General features: G+C 37.7%; 2 pseudogenes; both read left to right on the top strand.

Moving 5' to 3' along the window:
* The first annotated feature begins 2,873 nt into the window (after positions 1–2,873).
* On the top strand, positions 2,874–3,504 carry LOC130862965 (39S ribosomal protein L30, mitochondrial-like; annotated as a pseudogene).
* Positions 3,505–9,982: 6,478 nt separating this feature from the next.
* On the top strand, positions 9,983–10,838 carry LOC130882742 (SAP domain-containing ribonucleoprotein-like; annotated as a pseudogene).
* The last annotated feature ends 1,835 nt before the right edge of the window (positions 10,839–12,673 follow it).

Raw genomic sequence — 12,673 nt, 5'->3', positions numbered from 1 at the left:
CTGCCTCACAAACTTCTGCTTGTATAGACGTCCCCTCCTGTCTTAGGGATACTGTAGCTGTGAAGAAACACCATGACTGAAAACAACACAGGAAACAAAGGGTTTATTTTGATTATAAATCCACATAAAAGATCATAATCAAAAGAAGTCAGGGCAGGAACTCAAGTCCGGAATCTGGAGGCAGAAACTGATGCAGAGGCCAGGGAGGAGTATTCTTACTTGCTCATTCCTCATGTCTTGGACTTGCTTGGGCTGCTTTCTTTGTGATCCCAGGACCATAATTTCAGCCATGATCCTATCTACAGTAGATTGGGCCCTCCCACATCCATCAACGATTTAGAAAATGCCTATAGCCCAGTTTTATGAAGGCAGCTTTTCAATTGAGGTTCCTTAGTTCAGATGACTCTAGCTTATGACAAGTCAACATGAAAACTCATCATGACACCTCCCGATTTGTTATCTGGTCACGGAGTCATTCTGTTCCTGAAGCACCTAGTCCATTTCTTCCTTACGATCTTGGCCCCTTCTATTTCCTTTACCTAAAAAGTTCTTGCTCTGGCTTTTCACAAAAATCATCAACAAGACTTCAACGGCACGTTGGTGTCCCTTAGCTGATTTCTGCCTTCAAGCTCACCTGGTCATCCTTTCTGTATGCATGTACACGTGGATTTCTCTGTTTTTCTTTCTTTTTTAAAAAAATATTTATTTATTTATTATGTATACAATATTCTGTCTATGTGTATGCCTGCAGGCCAGAAGAAGGCACCAGACCCCGTTACAGATGGTTGTAAGCCACCATGTGGTTGCTGGGAATTGAACTCAGGACCTTTGGAAGAGCAGGCAATGCTCTTAACTTCTGAGCCATCTCTCCAGCCCCTAAATATTTTTCTTTTTTTTTATTTTTCGAGACAGGGTTTCTCCGTAGCCTTTTTGGTTCCTGTCCTGGAACTAGCTCTTGTAGACCAGGCTGGCCTTGAACTCACAGAGATCAGCCTGCCTCTGCCTCCCGAGTGCTGGGATTAAAGGCGTGCGCCACCACCACCCTGTTTTTTTTTTTGTTCAAGCAGATACTAACCACTGGATTTGGTGCCCATCCTTTCTAGTGATAATGTTTACTTACCACTGAAATAGCTACCTACAAATAAATCACATTCCTGGGGACTCAGAATTAAGACTTCAACATATGAACTTTAGAAAGATATAAGTATTTGGAAGAAATAAGAGTTATTCTTGAAGAAAAGTGTGAGGCCCATGCTTCAAGGAAGTGAGTTTAGTTTTATGAAGTCACTATACATACTATTGGAATATTTCTTAAGATATGAATAAGTTTTATAAATTTATCTCATAGTTTTAAACATTCCAAAAATAGCTTTATATTCCATGGCAATTTTCAGGGTAAGAAAACTTAATTTCTACTGTTCTCTTTAAACTTTTCACTAGATACTATAATGAATTCAGTTCCACTCTACTGATAAGTCAGTAATTAAGAAATAATAAAGAAATTAATGACCACAAAAATAGTCTTTCATATTTGTAGACTATGGTTACAATTGTTGATGTAAATCCACAATGAACTGTCACTCAGAAAAAGCAACAGCAAAAGCAACAACCGAAAGACTTGATTATAATAGAGAAAGGAAGAAAAAAATGGATGACAGGGCTGTTCTGATGATGTGGAACCAGATGCTGAATACTGATATTAAGGAAAAGCAAGGAGGTTAGAAGACAGAGAGGCTTCTATCAGAAAAGGGAGCAGAAAGCGAAGTCAGGAAGAAAGCAGGTGTGAGGTGACACAACACACAAAATGGTTGGACTTTTGCCTGCTAAGATCACTTCCTTGAATATACTTGTTTCTAGGGATTTCTTAACTTAGTCCAGCATAATAAAGTAACACTATTCTATAATAAACTGAATCCAAGAATCATTGTGAAGGCTTTTCTGTAACACATAACTAAGGAAGAAAGGAAAATACATCTTCATTTCAGTATGTGACTGAAATAGGAACATTTGCTTTCATATATTTTAAAATAGTGGTATTTTATTTGTATTTTAATAAGTAAATCTTCCCTGAAGATCAGAGAGTAAAACAGCCCTATTGGTCAGCCTTACAGACCAGGCAGTGGTAATATACACCTTTAATCCCAGTAGCCACACCAGTTGCCATAGAAACCAGGTGGTGCATGCCTTTAATTCCAGCCTTAGAAAGGATTATAAAATGGGAGGAGACAGCTCACAGTGACAGGCTCATTCTGAGATTTCTGGAGACAAATTTGCTGTTTCAGACTGAGGTTGAGGTAAGAACCAGTGGCTGACTGTTAGCTTTTCAGGTCTTAAGGATAACCCCCAATTTCTCTCTCTGAGGTTTTATTAGTAGTGCTTCATTTATCATTAATGTGGAATAATTACATGCACATAAAACCTGAGACAGTTTAGGAAGGACTCTAGACATAAAAGAGCATAGTTAAGTATAGCTTCTTGGTAACAACATTTTCTTGGGTGGTCTCTGTTTGCTAGAGGCAAGTGTGTCTCATTTAACAAAGGCTTCCTGACTCAGTGTTAGCAGCAAACAGCTCACAGCTCTTTTACAAGGTCCTGCCACCAAACACTTAAATGGTGTTTATGAGCAGCCACCGACATGCTTCTTGGTGGTGGTATGGATTGAGTTGTGGTATAAAACCTGTCTCCTGTTAGTACCTCCACCATGAAGCTAGACTCTCAGAAAGCCAAGGAGTGGGGCAGAGCAGTCACCAAATTTGCAGCTTTAATCCTAACCATATTACTTGGCAAATAAAAGACTCATGTGGTGAGAAAAAAAAAAGAGATATACAGTAAAGACAGATTCAGACAAAAGAAACTTCTAAACAGTTTACAGCATGTTTAAAAATATACGGAAGTGTTCCGCTTCTTTCGGCTGCACCGAGAGGTCGCGGCCTCTGCAAGGAAGAATTACGACACTTACGGCTGGTGTTTTGCGTTCAGTATTTCAGAGGCCTCCAGGAAGACTGCAGACTGTGAAGAAAGGTGTGGAATCTCTCATTGGTACAGATTGGATTCGTCACAAATTTACCAGATCAAGGATTCCAGATAAAGTGTTTCAGCCTAAACCTGAAGATCATGAAAAAAAGGATGGGGACCCCCAGCACCCTCATAAACTACACATTGTTACAAGAATAAAAAGTACAAAAGACCTCCATATTGGAAAAAGGATACAATCAAGATGCTTGGACTGCAGAAGGCACACACCCCTCAAATTCACAAGAACATCCCTTCAGTGAACGCAAAGTTGAAAGTAGTTAAACACTTGATACTTATCCAGCCCCTGAAGCTGCCACAAGGACTTCCCACAGAAGAGACCATGTCTGGTACGTGCCTCAAGAGCACTGGGAAATTGGTGGTACAGTGGCATCTGAAGCCTGTGGAGCAGGAAGCAAAGTCTTGATGTCACACGGGTGCAGATTACAAACCGCAGTTAGGAGGAAATGTTTCTCATTAAAGTGTATTTCAGTCTAGTCATTTCCACTGGGAAAAAAATATACAGAGGCTTGCGAGAGAAAAGAAAACAGATAGAGAAAGTCCTTACAAGTCAAAAAGAGAGTAGTTGGCTGTGGTGACACACACCTTTAATGCCAGAACTTGGGAAGCAGAGGCAGACAGACCTCTGTGTGTTCAAGGGCAGCCTTGTCTACAGAGCTAGTTCTAGGACAGCCAAAGATACACAGAGAAAACCTGTCTCAAAAAAATAAATAAATAAAAATAAAATAACAGAGTAAAACTAAACAAAATAAAGTCACATAAAGATCGAAAAAATACAGAGAATCAAGATACTGTAAGTTATTATGCTGTCGTTAAATTGTTTGACTGCTGAGGAAGGAGCAACAGCTGCTAAAAGACATTTAATTATAAATGCTGCTGAATTAATCCAACATTTATATTTTGAAAATGCTTTGACTTCAAAATTTAAGTCAAAAGGTATATTACTTTGGGGAACAGGTTTTGCTTTTGTTTCCACAGGAAATGAGAGGCTGTGGATTCATTCTGGGTTAAGAAAAATAAGATTTGATCAAGGAAGATCTCCTGAAAAATCTCGATAGTTGGCTCAGATGATCAACTATTTTAGAGCACCTCTGTTGCAGTTTCCTCTGAGTTCTACATCCAGCTTTAAGACTGTTTGTTAAGATGATCCAGTTTGGATGTTCAACTTCCTAGATCTGGATGGAGGGGGGAGGACCTTGGACTTTCCACAGGGCAGGGAACCATGACTGCTCCTGGGACTGGAGAGGGAGGAGAAGAGGAGTGGGGGGGAGGGGGAGAGGGGTGGGAGGAGGGGGAGGGAAATGGGAGGCGGGGAGGAGGCAGAAAATTTTTTTTTCAATAAAAATAAATAAATAAATAAATAAAAGATGATCCAGTCTCATAGAATACTCTGGTCAGGACGTGACAATAATCTTAAATTTTCTTCAGGTCCTCATAAGATTATCAGTGCCCCCAATCAGCAGGAAGTAGCCTAGAAAACTATGCTCACATTTCCCCTAAGAAATGGATTATGGATGTTTGTTTTTATTTACTGTGTTGGTTAGAAGTTGTTATGGATAATGATCAGGAAATAAGCTAAACAAAGGAAATTAGATTCAAGGTTCTTGTTTTGAAAAGGAAAAAGGGGGGATATAGATATGATCTTGTTTTGTAAAAAAGGGGGATAGATATGATAGGATAAAAGGATAAATTATTGAATCTACTCTGAAGAGAAAAAAGGGAGGATATAGATATGATAAGACAAAACAATAGATTATTGAATCTACGTTTAAAAAGTAACTATGAGATTTAAATTGAATTGAACTTTTGTATATTGTATACAAATTTTGTATATTGATACAAATATGAGATTAATTTTGTTAAAACATACTGTACATACATTTCTAATCTTTCTCAAGGTATTGTACCTATACAGCTCATTTAACAGTGTAATGCAAATTTTAGTCCTTGAAACTTATTATTACCAACTGTTTAGGATAATATGGAAATATAGGTTAGTAGTTAACCACCTAGTATAATTGAACTTGTAGTCATATTAGGCATGTTTTCAAGGACAAACAAAGATCTATTTGAGATAGGTGATCCTCAAACATTTCAGAGATCTACAGAATATGGCATTTAAGATGTTTTAATGCACTGATGACAACTTATGCTGGAGAGGTTGTGGAGAAAAGAAAACACTTCTGTATTGCTTGGTGGGAATGCAAGCTGGTACAACCCCTTTGGATGTTAGTATAGCAATTTCTCAGAAAATTAGGAAACAACCTTCATCAAGACCCAGCAATACTACTCTTGGGTATATATCCTAAAGGATGCTCAATTGTGCCAGAAGGACATGTGCTCAAATATGTTCATAGCAGCTTTGTTTGTCATAGCCAGAACTTGGAAACAACCTAAATGCCCCTCAACTGAAGAATGGATAAGGAAAATATGGCACATTTGTACAATGGAGTACTACACAGCGGAAAAAATGATATCTTGAATTTTGCAGGAAAGTAGATGGAGTTGAAAACATTATTTTGAGTGAGGTAGCCCAGACACAGAAAGACAATTATCACATGTACTCACTCATAGGTGGTTTTCAAACATAAAGTAAAGAAAACCAATCTACAAACCACAATCCCAGAGAACTTAGACAACAATGAGGACACTAAGAGTGACTTACTTAGATCTAATCTACATGGGAAGTAGAAAGTAGAGAAAGATAAGATCCCCTGATCAAATTGGGAGCATGGGGACCTTGGGGGAAGGTTGAAGGGGGAAGGGAGAGACAGGGAGGGGAGCAGAGAAAAATGTAGAGCTCAATAAAAAAATCAACATAAAAATTTAAATTACAAAACTCAGAGGTGAATGAATGGATGGAGAAAGAAAAAAATCACACCCAGTATGGTAAAGCTCCAAGACAAATATGATATGTTTTCTTTTTTATGTGAATGTTACATTTTAAGTCTTCCATAAGGATACCACTGAAGTTGTGTGTAGAATAAAGGACATATTTGTGGGCAGGGACTCCTAAGGTAGAGAAAATAGAATGTAGTGTTGTGGAAATACAGGGAGGGAAACTAATAAATTGAATAATCAAAAGAAAAAATCAATATAACCAGTTTTCATGTAACTCATATCCACAACTCAACCTCACATGTACAGTTAAGCATTCTAACACTATGTAACCCAAAAGACATATGAAGTTAATACTTATGTGGTAAACAATAATGGTATGCAATTAAATTACTGTTTTTATCAGAGCAAAAACCTTTATAAACAAAAGATGTTTTAATAACCTAGGTTCTTCTATTTTATGACAATGAGACATATCTGCTCCTGGCAACACCTATCTACTTCAGAGAAGATAATGGTCATTGAAGAAACCTCATACGGAATTTACTTTCTTTGTGGCAAAAGTAAGCCACCGGGCAAGAAAATGCCCTTGCCTTGACTGCTGACTGTAAATAGAGACTGCTCTTTTATTCTCAGCCACCAAGACTCAAATAATCACACAGAAACTATATTAATTAAAACACTGTTTTGGCCAATAGCTTAAGCATATTTTTAGCTAGCTCTTACATCTTAAATGAGCCCATTTCTATTATTTTATATCATGAGGTTTGTGGTGTTACATCTTGCTTCTTGGGCAGCTACGTGGTGTTTGCCTCCTTCGGCTGCTACTTGGAATCTCTGATTTCTCTCTCTCTCTCTCTCTCTCTCTCTCTCTCTCTCTCTCTCTCTCTCTCCCTCTTTCTCTCTCTCTCATCTCTATCTTTTCCAGTCTGGCTATATTCTGCCCTTCTATGGGTCAAAGCAGCTTTATTCATTAACAAATAAGAGCAACACATATACAGAAGGATATTCTATATGAGCTAACAGTATGCTGTCCTAATTGGACAAGCAGAACTCAGAGCAAGTGACTTCTTAACATTGTCAAGACAAGAAGGGACACCCCTTCAAAATATCCTGCTTCACAGAAAAGTCTGTTGGATATGTTAGGCCTGTAGGTTGAATATGGCTGCCTCAACATTGCAGAAGAACTTTGGGTTACTGTCCAGACATTCAGCTGTTTCTGTCATTACTCACATTTTTGGAAGTTGCTTGTTTGCATTTCCTGCTTACTCAGTTAATATTATTTCTTTCTTGAGTCTCTTTGGGAGTTGACGATTAGATATAGTTATAGTTTACCAGATGCAGAAAGCAAGCTATGATAGAAAGTAAATTAGATAGAAGATTTTGAACTCAACAAGATATGATAAATATGGAATGTTTTCTCTGAATTTATCAGATGCAAATGAACTAGACAATGCTGATGCATTTATTGCCTTTATATATTATATAAAGTCTTTGTACTTTGTATATAGTTTTTCTTATATTAATTATATCCTTTTTATTTTAGACAAAAGGGGAAAATGTAGTCACATTTTATTTGTATTTCAATAAATAAATCTTGCCTGAAGATCAGAGAGTAAAACAGCCCCTTTGGTCAGCCTTACAGACCAGGCAGTGGTAATACACACCTTTAATCCTAATAGCCACATTAGTTGCCATAGAAACCAGGTGGTGCATGTCTTTAATTCCAGTGGTGCATGCCTTTAATTCCAGTTCTAAAAAGGAATATAAAACAGGAGGAGACAGCTCACAGTGATAGTCTCATTTTGATATTCCTGGAGGCAGTATCACCATTTCAGACTGAGGTCAAGGTAAGACCCAGTAGCTGGCTGCTTTGCTTTTCGGGTCTTCAGGTTGAACCCCAATTTCTCTCTCTCTGAGTTTTGATTAGTCATGTTTCAATAGAGATACTCTATTTAACAGTAATTTTTCAGAATAGGCTAACATTTCTCACATTCCTAAACTCTCAATGGTTCAAATGAGAAATGTTTGTCTGTTACCACACCTCTCATCAAAAGTGGAACAGCAGAGAGCTGGGCAGTTATTTGGGAATATCAGTGCTCTGGCCATGGAATGTCATCCTCTCTGAGTATTCTCCCTTCAGTTCAACTCACAAGAAAAGAGGACGAGTCAGTGGTTAGGGTGTATACTCATCTTCCACAGGGTTCCAGTTCAGTTCACAGCAGCCACATCAGGTGACTCACAACCACCTCTGACTCCAGCTTCAGGAGATCCATACTGTCTTCTGGCCTCCACAGGCACCTGCGCTCACATGTATGTTACCACACGCAAGCATACATGTGCACATGGGGAAGCACACACAAAGAATTAAAAATAAAATAAACCAACAAAACCAAATATAATGAAAAATCTGAAATGAGCACATTCGTCATCGCTTAAACATATGCTTTGATAAGTTTTTTATTAGACATTAATACAAAATATTCTTGGAGTGATAATGTAGGCTTCTAGTTATTTCAAGGTCGTCTTCTTCAAGTCACCTAATTAGTGAAGTTGTTAGCCTGAGATTAATCGAGAGAGTGGAAATCTAAGATGTGCTAATGTAAGGAACACATCTATTCGCACTAATAAGTACTTCATACTTATTATTTTTTTCCTTCTCACGCTTCTTATAATTAAATAATTTGTGTTCTTCTGATTTGGAAAATAACTTTATTAATGTCACTGAGTTGGTGTCAGCCTGAGTCAGTGACAAGATAGAAGGAATCTGAATCCTGCTTTAGGAAATGGAAAGATTAGAAATACTATCTTTGCCCTAGAGCCTGTTATTTCTTGAAGGTCAATGGGAATGTGTGGTCCATGAAAGAAAGCATCTTGCAGGATGGTTGCTGATGGAAATGTTTACGTGCAAAGGATATGCTGCCTCATGTACCCCTGGGATACAAGCCACATTCCCCGTTGACCAGAGCCAATTACCAGTAGAAAAATAATGTAATGGAAGTCTTAACCACTTTTCTAGGGACGTGTCATGCCATTCTGAGGCATTACTGGAGAAATTACAGTTCCATAATGAGCCTCATAATTCATGTCAGTCCCAAGCCTTTTCATTCATTTATAAATGTTTTAGAGCGCCATGATTCATAATGCCATGAGCTGGTTTCCTTTCAGAGCTGTCATGCTCCCATTAATATGAACCATTCCTGCACCTTGCCAAGAGACAAACCCTGCAGTAATAGATCATAAAGGTCAGTGCTCCCCTGGAATTGTTACAGTCAAATTTTTATAAGTGCAGTGTGAATATGAAAGAAAAGGCTTTTGTAAAGAAAAAATATTGAATGCTGAAAAGATAAAAAATAAACACAAAGGAGTATTGCTATATTAAAATGTCACCTTAAACTCATTATCAATTATTAATATAATATATATTTTATTTATATTTGAGAACTGTTATTTTTTAAAATATATTTTGAAATTTAGATGTGTGTATATATGTCACATATAAATGGGAGGCCTGAAGAGGGCATCAGGTCCCCCAAAGCTCAAGGTAGACGCAGCTTGAGAGCTGTCTGATTTAGGCACTAGGAACTAAGCAATGTCTTCTGGAAGAACAGTAACTCCTCTTAACTTTTAAACTAGCTCTCCAGACCTTGTTTGTTTTAATATATGACACAATCTTAAGATAAAATTGGCCATCTAAACAACGAAACCTTAGAGCAAGAAAAGAAGTTTTTTGGGCATTGTTTTTATTCTTATGTTTTATCGCTGTCTTAATAAATGATAATGTTTACAATGCATTTCCCTCTTATAAACTTCCTCCTAGCAAATCACATTTCTAGCCAATTAAAAGGTTAACTTATTAAACATTATTCTATTAAGCAAAACAATTAAAATAGTTCTTAAAAGCATCTGAAGTTTCATAACAGATGGTGTGTTGTTAAGGTATGGGCATCCTTCCATTCAAGATGCCTTATCTCCATGGCTGCTGTCTTCTCTGGCAGTACTCATTACAAAGTCCATTCGCTTTTACACCAAGGAAGAGTGATTATTTTTCTGAATCACATTATGGCATAAGAATGATGCTCTGGGTCTGGTGGAGTTAAGGCACAGCAAAATGGTGACCGAGATGATGGAGCTGCACAAGCTGAAGCTTGCTGAACTAAAGCAAGAATGTCTTGCTCGTGGTTTAGAGACCAAGGGAATAAAACAAGATCTTATCAATCGGCTGCAGGCGTATCTTGAAGAACATGCTGAAGAGGAGGCAAATGAAAAAGATGTACTGGGAGATGAGACTGAGGAAGAATAACCAAAGCCCATAGAACTGCCTGTTAAAGAAGAAGAACCTCCGGAAAAAACTGTTGATGTGGCCTCAGAAAAAAAGGTGGTAAAAATTACATCTGGAATATCTCAGACTGAAAGAATGCAGAAGAGGGCTGAACGATTCAATGTACCTGTAAGCTTGGAGAGTAAGAAGGCTGCGCGGGCAGCTAGGTTTGGAATTTCTTCTGTTCCAACAAAAGGTCTGTCATCTGACACCAAACCTATGGTTAACCTGGATAAACTAAAGGAAAGAGCACAGAGATTTGGTTTGAATGTCTCTTCCATCCCTAGAAAGTCTGAGGATGATGAGAAGCTGAAAAGAAGGAAGGAGAGATTTGGGATTATGACAAGTTCAGCTGGAACTGGAACCACAGAGGATACAGAGGCCAAGAAAAGGAAAAGAGCAGAGCGTTTTGGGATTGCATAATGAAAATTTCATGCTTTCTGACCCATAGTGGTTTCCATTTCTCAAACTCTTGTTGGTTTTTATACACACACCCTACACACAGTCATGTGCCTCACAGTGAGGAAGTGTGTGCCTTAGATAGGTACATCCTTAAATTCCAGCAGCAGTTTGATTTAACTGCTACTCTGCATTAAGGTTGTTATATTTTTGTTTTTAATTATTTTGCTTATTAATAAAAAGAGAAAGAAAAAAAGAATGATGCTCTGTAGAAATGATTGTGATTCTATTCTATTCAGCAAAATCCATGGTACCCACTTACTGTTTGAAAGACTCATAAAACGCTCTATCTTGTTAGAATTGCTAAGACATTTTAGATTCAAGCAGAAAGTTAGCAAGGGCCATAGATGTCCTGCCACACAATGCTGGTCATTGGGCTCTTCTGCCAGCCCTAACTCCTTTCACTTGATGACGGGAGATCTTGACTTATGGCATTACCACTATCTTTTGTTTCAACAGAAAACCTGATTTCTCTTGTTAATTCTAATTGATCACCTTTCTCCAAAGGTTGGCCTCAAATCTGAAAGTTCTTCTCCCAAGATTTTTTACATGACAAGCCACCTAGTATTTGACCCTGGCTCAAAAACTTAAGCGTTCTGCTGATAGACAAACATCTGTCTTGCAATACCAGCACGTGAACATTCAGTCACAAAAATGAGATTATGGTTGGATACATGATAGAACATGATGAAGCTGGAGCAGAATGTCTAATTTCACCTCAAAAAAATCATAATAGGAAAGGAGTAGAATAAAGAAGAAAAAAAAAAGCATAGATTGAAGAAAAAGAGAAGGCAAGCTGAATTTTTTTAATTTCCCTAGCTATTTTTTAATCAATTATTTTTTTCCTCTAAAATAAGGACACATAGTTAGAAAAATTTAAAATATCAGGAGTTAAATGAATAAGCAATTTAGGGGGCTGAAACTAGTAAAGATAGTGCAACCCCCACTGCGATTAGCTTTATTCTCTTTGCTTCACTCTTCTTATCTGTTCATATTTTAAATTAAGCAATAACGCTTTCGGCTCTCTCTAAATGCGTTGTCACAGTTCATTCAACCTAATGTATCCCAGTAGTTATCTCCTGGGTGACAGCTATGGGTACATGTTGGAGGGCTTATGACAAGCCAGGAGATTTTTAGAAACATTTTCTCCGATTAAATAATCAGCTGTCTGAATCATCTGCACCATCTATGTATTCTCCCCGTTTCTGTTTTACAAATGACACATCCGATGTACAAAGAAGTTAAAGAATTTGCTCAGGTTCATGCTCTTATTGCAGCATCCTAGCATTTGAAAGCAGGCAATCTCTTGGTAAAGTCTATACCCACCATTTTAGCTAAGTTCACATCATATATGAACCTGTAATAGAAGGCCTCAGCATTTAGGACATATAATGTCTGCTTATAAATATGCAAAGCACAGCTGCTTGGTCTGCAAAACTTTGGCAATTCCTGCAAATGGAGCAAATTTACATTTCACATTTCAGGGTTATTTTCATTCATTTTACTCTCCCAACCAGATCCTTTTCTTGTTTTAGCAGGAAATGATAAATCTGCCATACTACTTAGCACTGGTTTTCAAAGGATGTTCTGTAGAACATCTGTCTCTAAGCAAAGTCTCACGTTCTATCCCACACTGAGCCTCTGGCCATCAAATGCAGTCAAAAAGCCTGAGTTTTCTTGTATGTTCATGGTGTATCTGAAGGGTCTAGAGTTTGACTTAAGTGTGGAGAACTTTCTCACCATATATCAACTTGTTGCTTTTGCTTGTGTCAATTTAGTAACATAAGATATGTTTAATTTCCATCCCCTCGTCCTATATATGTCTAAAAACTACAACCTCCTTTAAGGCTTCCAAACACTTATCCAGTCTTTACTTTCTCCTCTTTAGGTTACACACAAAGAGGAAAACTTACTTGTGTCCAATCCAAGATTATTCAATTCCTAGTAAGTGAAAATGTTTCCCTTACACACTCAGCATACACATTATTTAGAATTATCTCCTTTGAGCACTTTCTAAAACAT

Source organism: Chionomys nivalis, chromosome 1 (genome assembly GCF_950005125.1).
Source record: "Chionomys nivalis chromosome 1, mChiNiv1.1, whole genome shotgun sequence".
In the NCBI taxonomy this organism is placed as follows: Eukaryota; Metazoa; Chordata; class Mammalia; order Rodentia; family Cricetidae; genus Chionomys; species Chionomys nivalis.
Note: the sequence above shows the minus strand (reverse complement) of the source record. Positions and strands in the feature narration are given on the sequence as shown.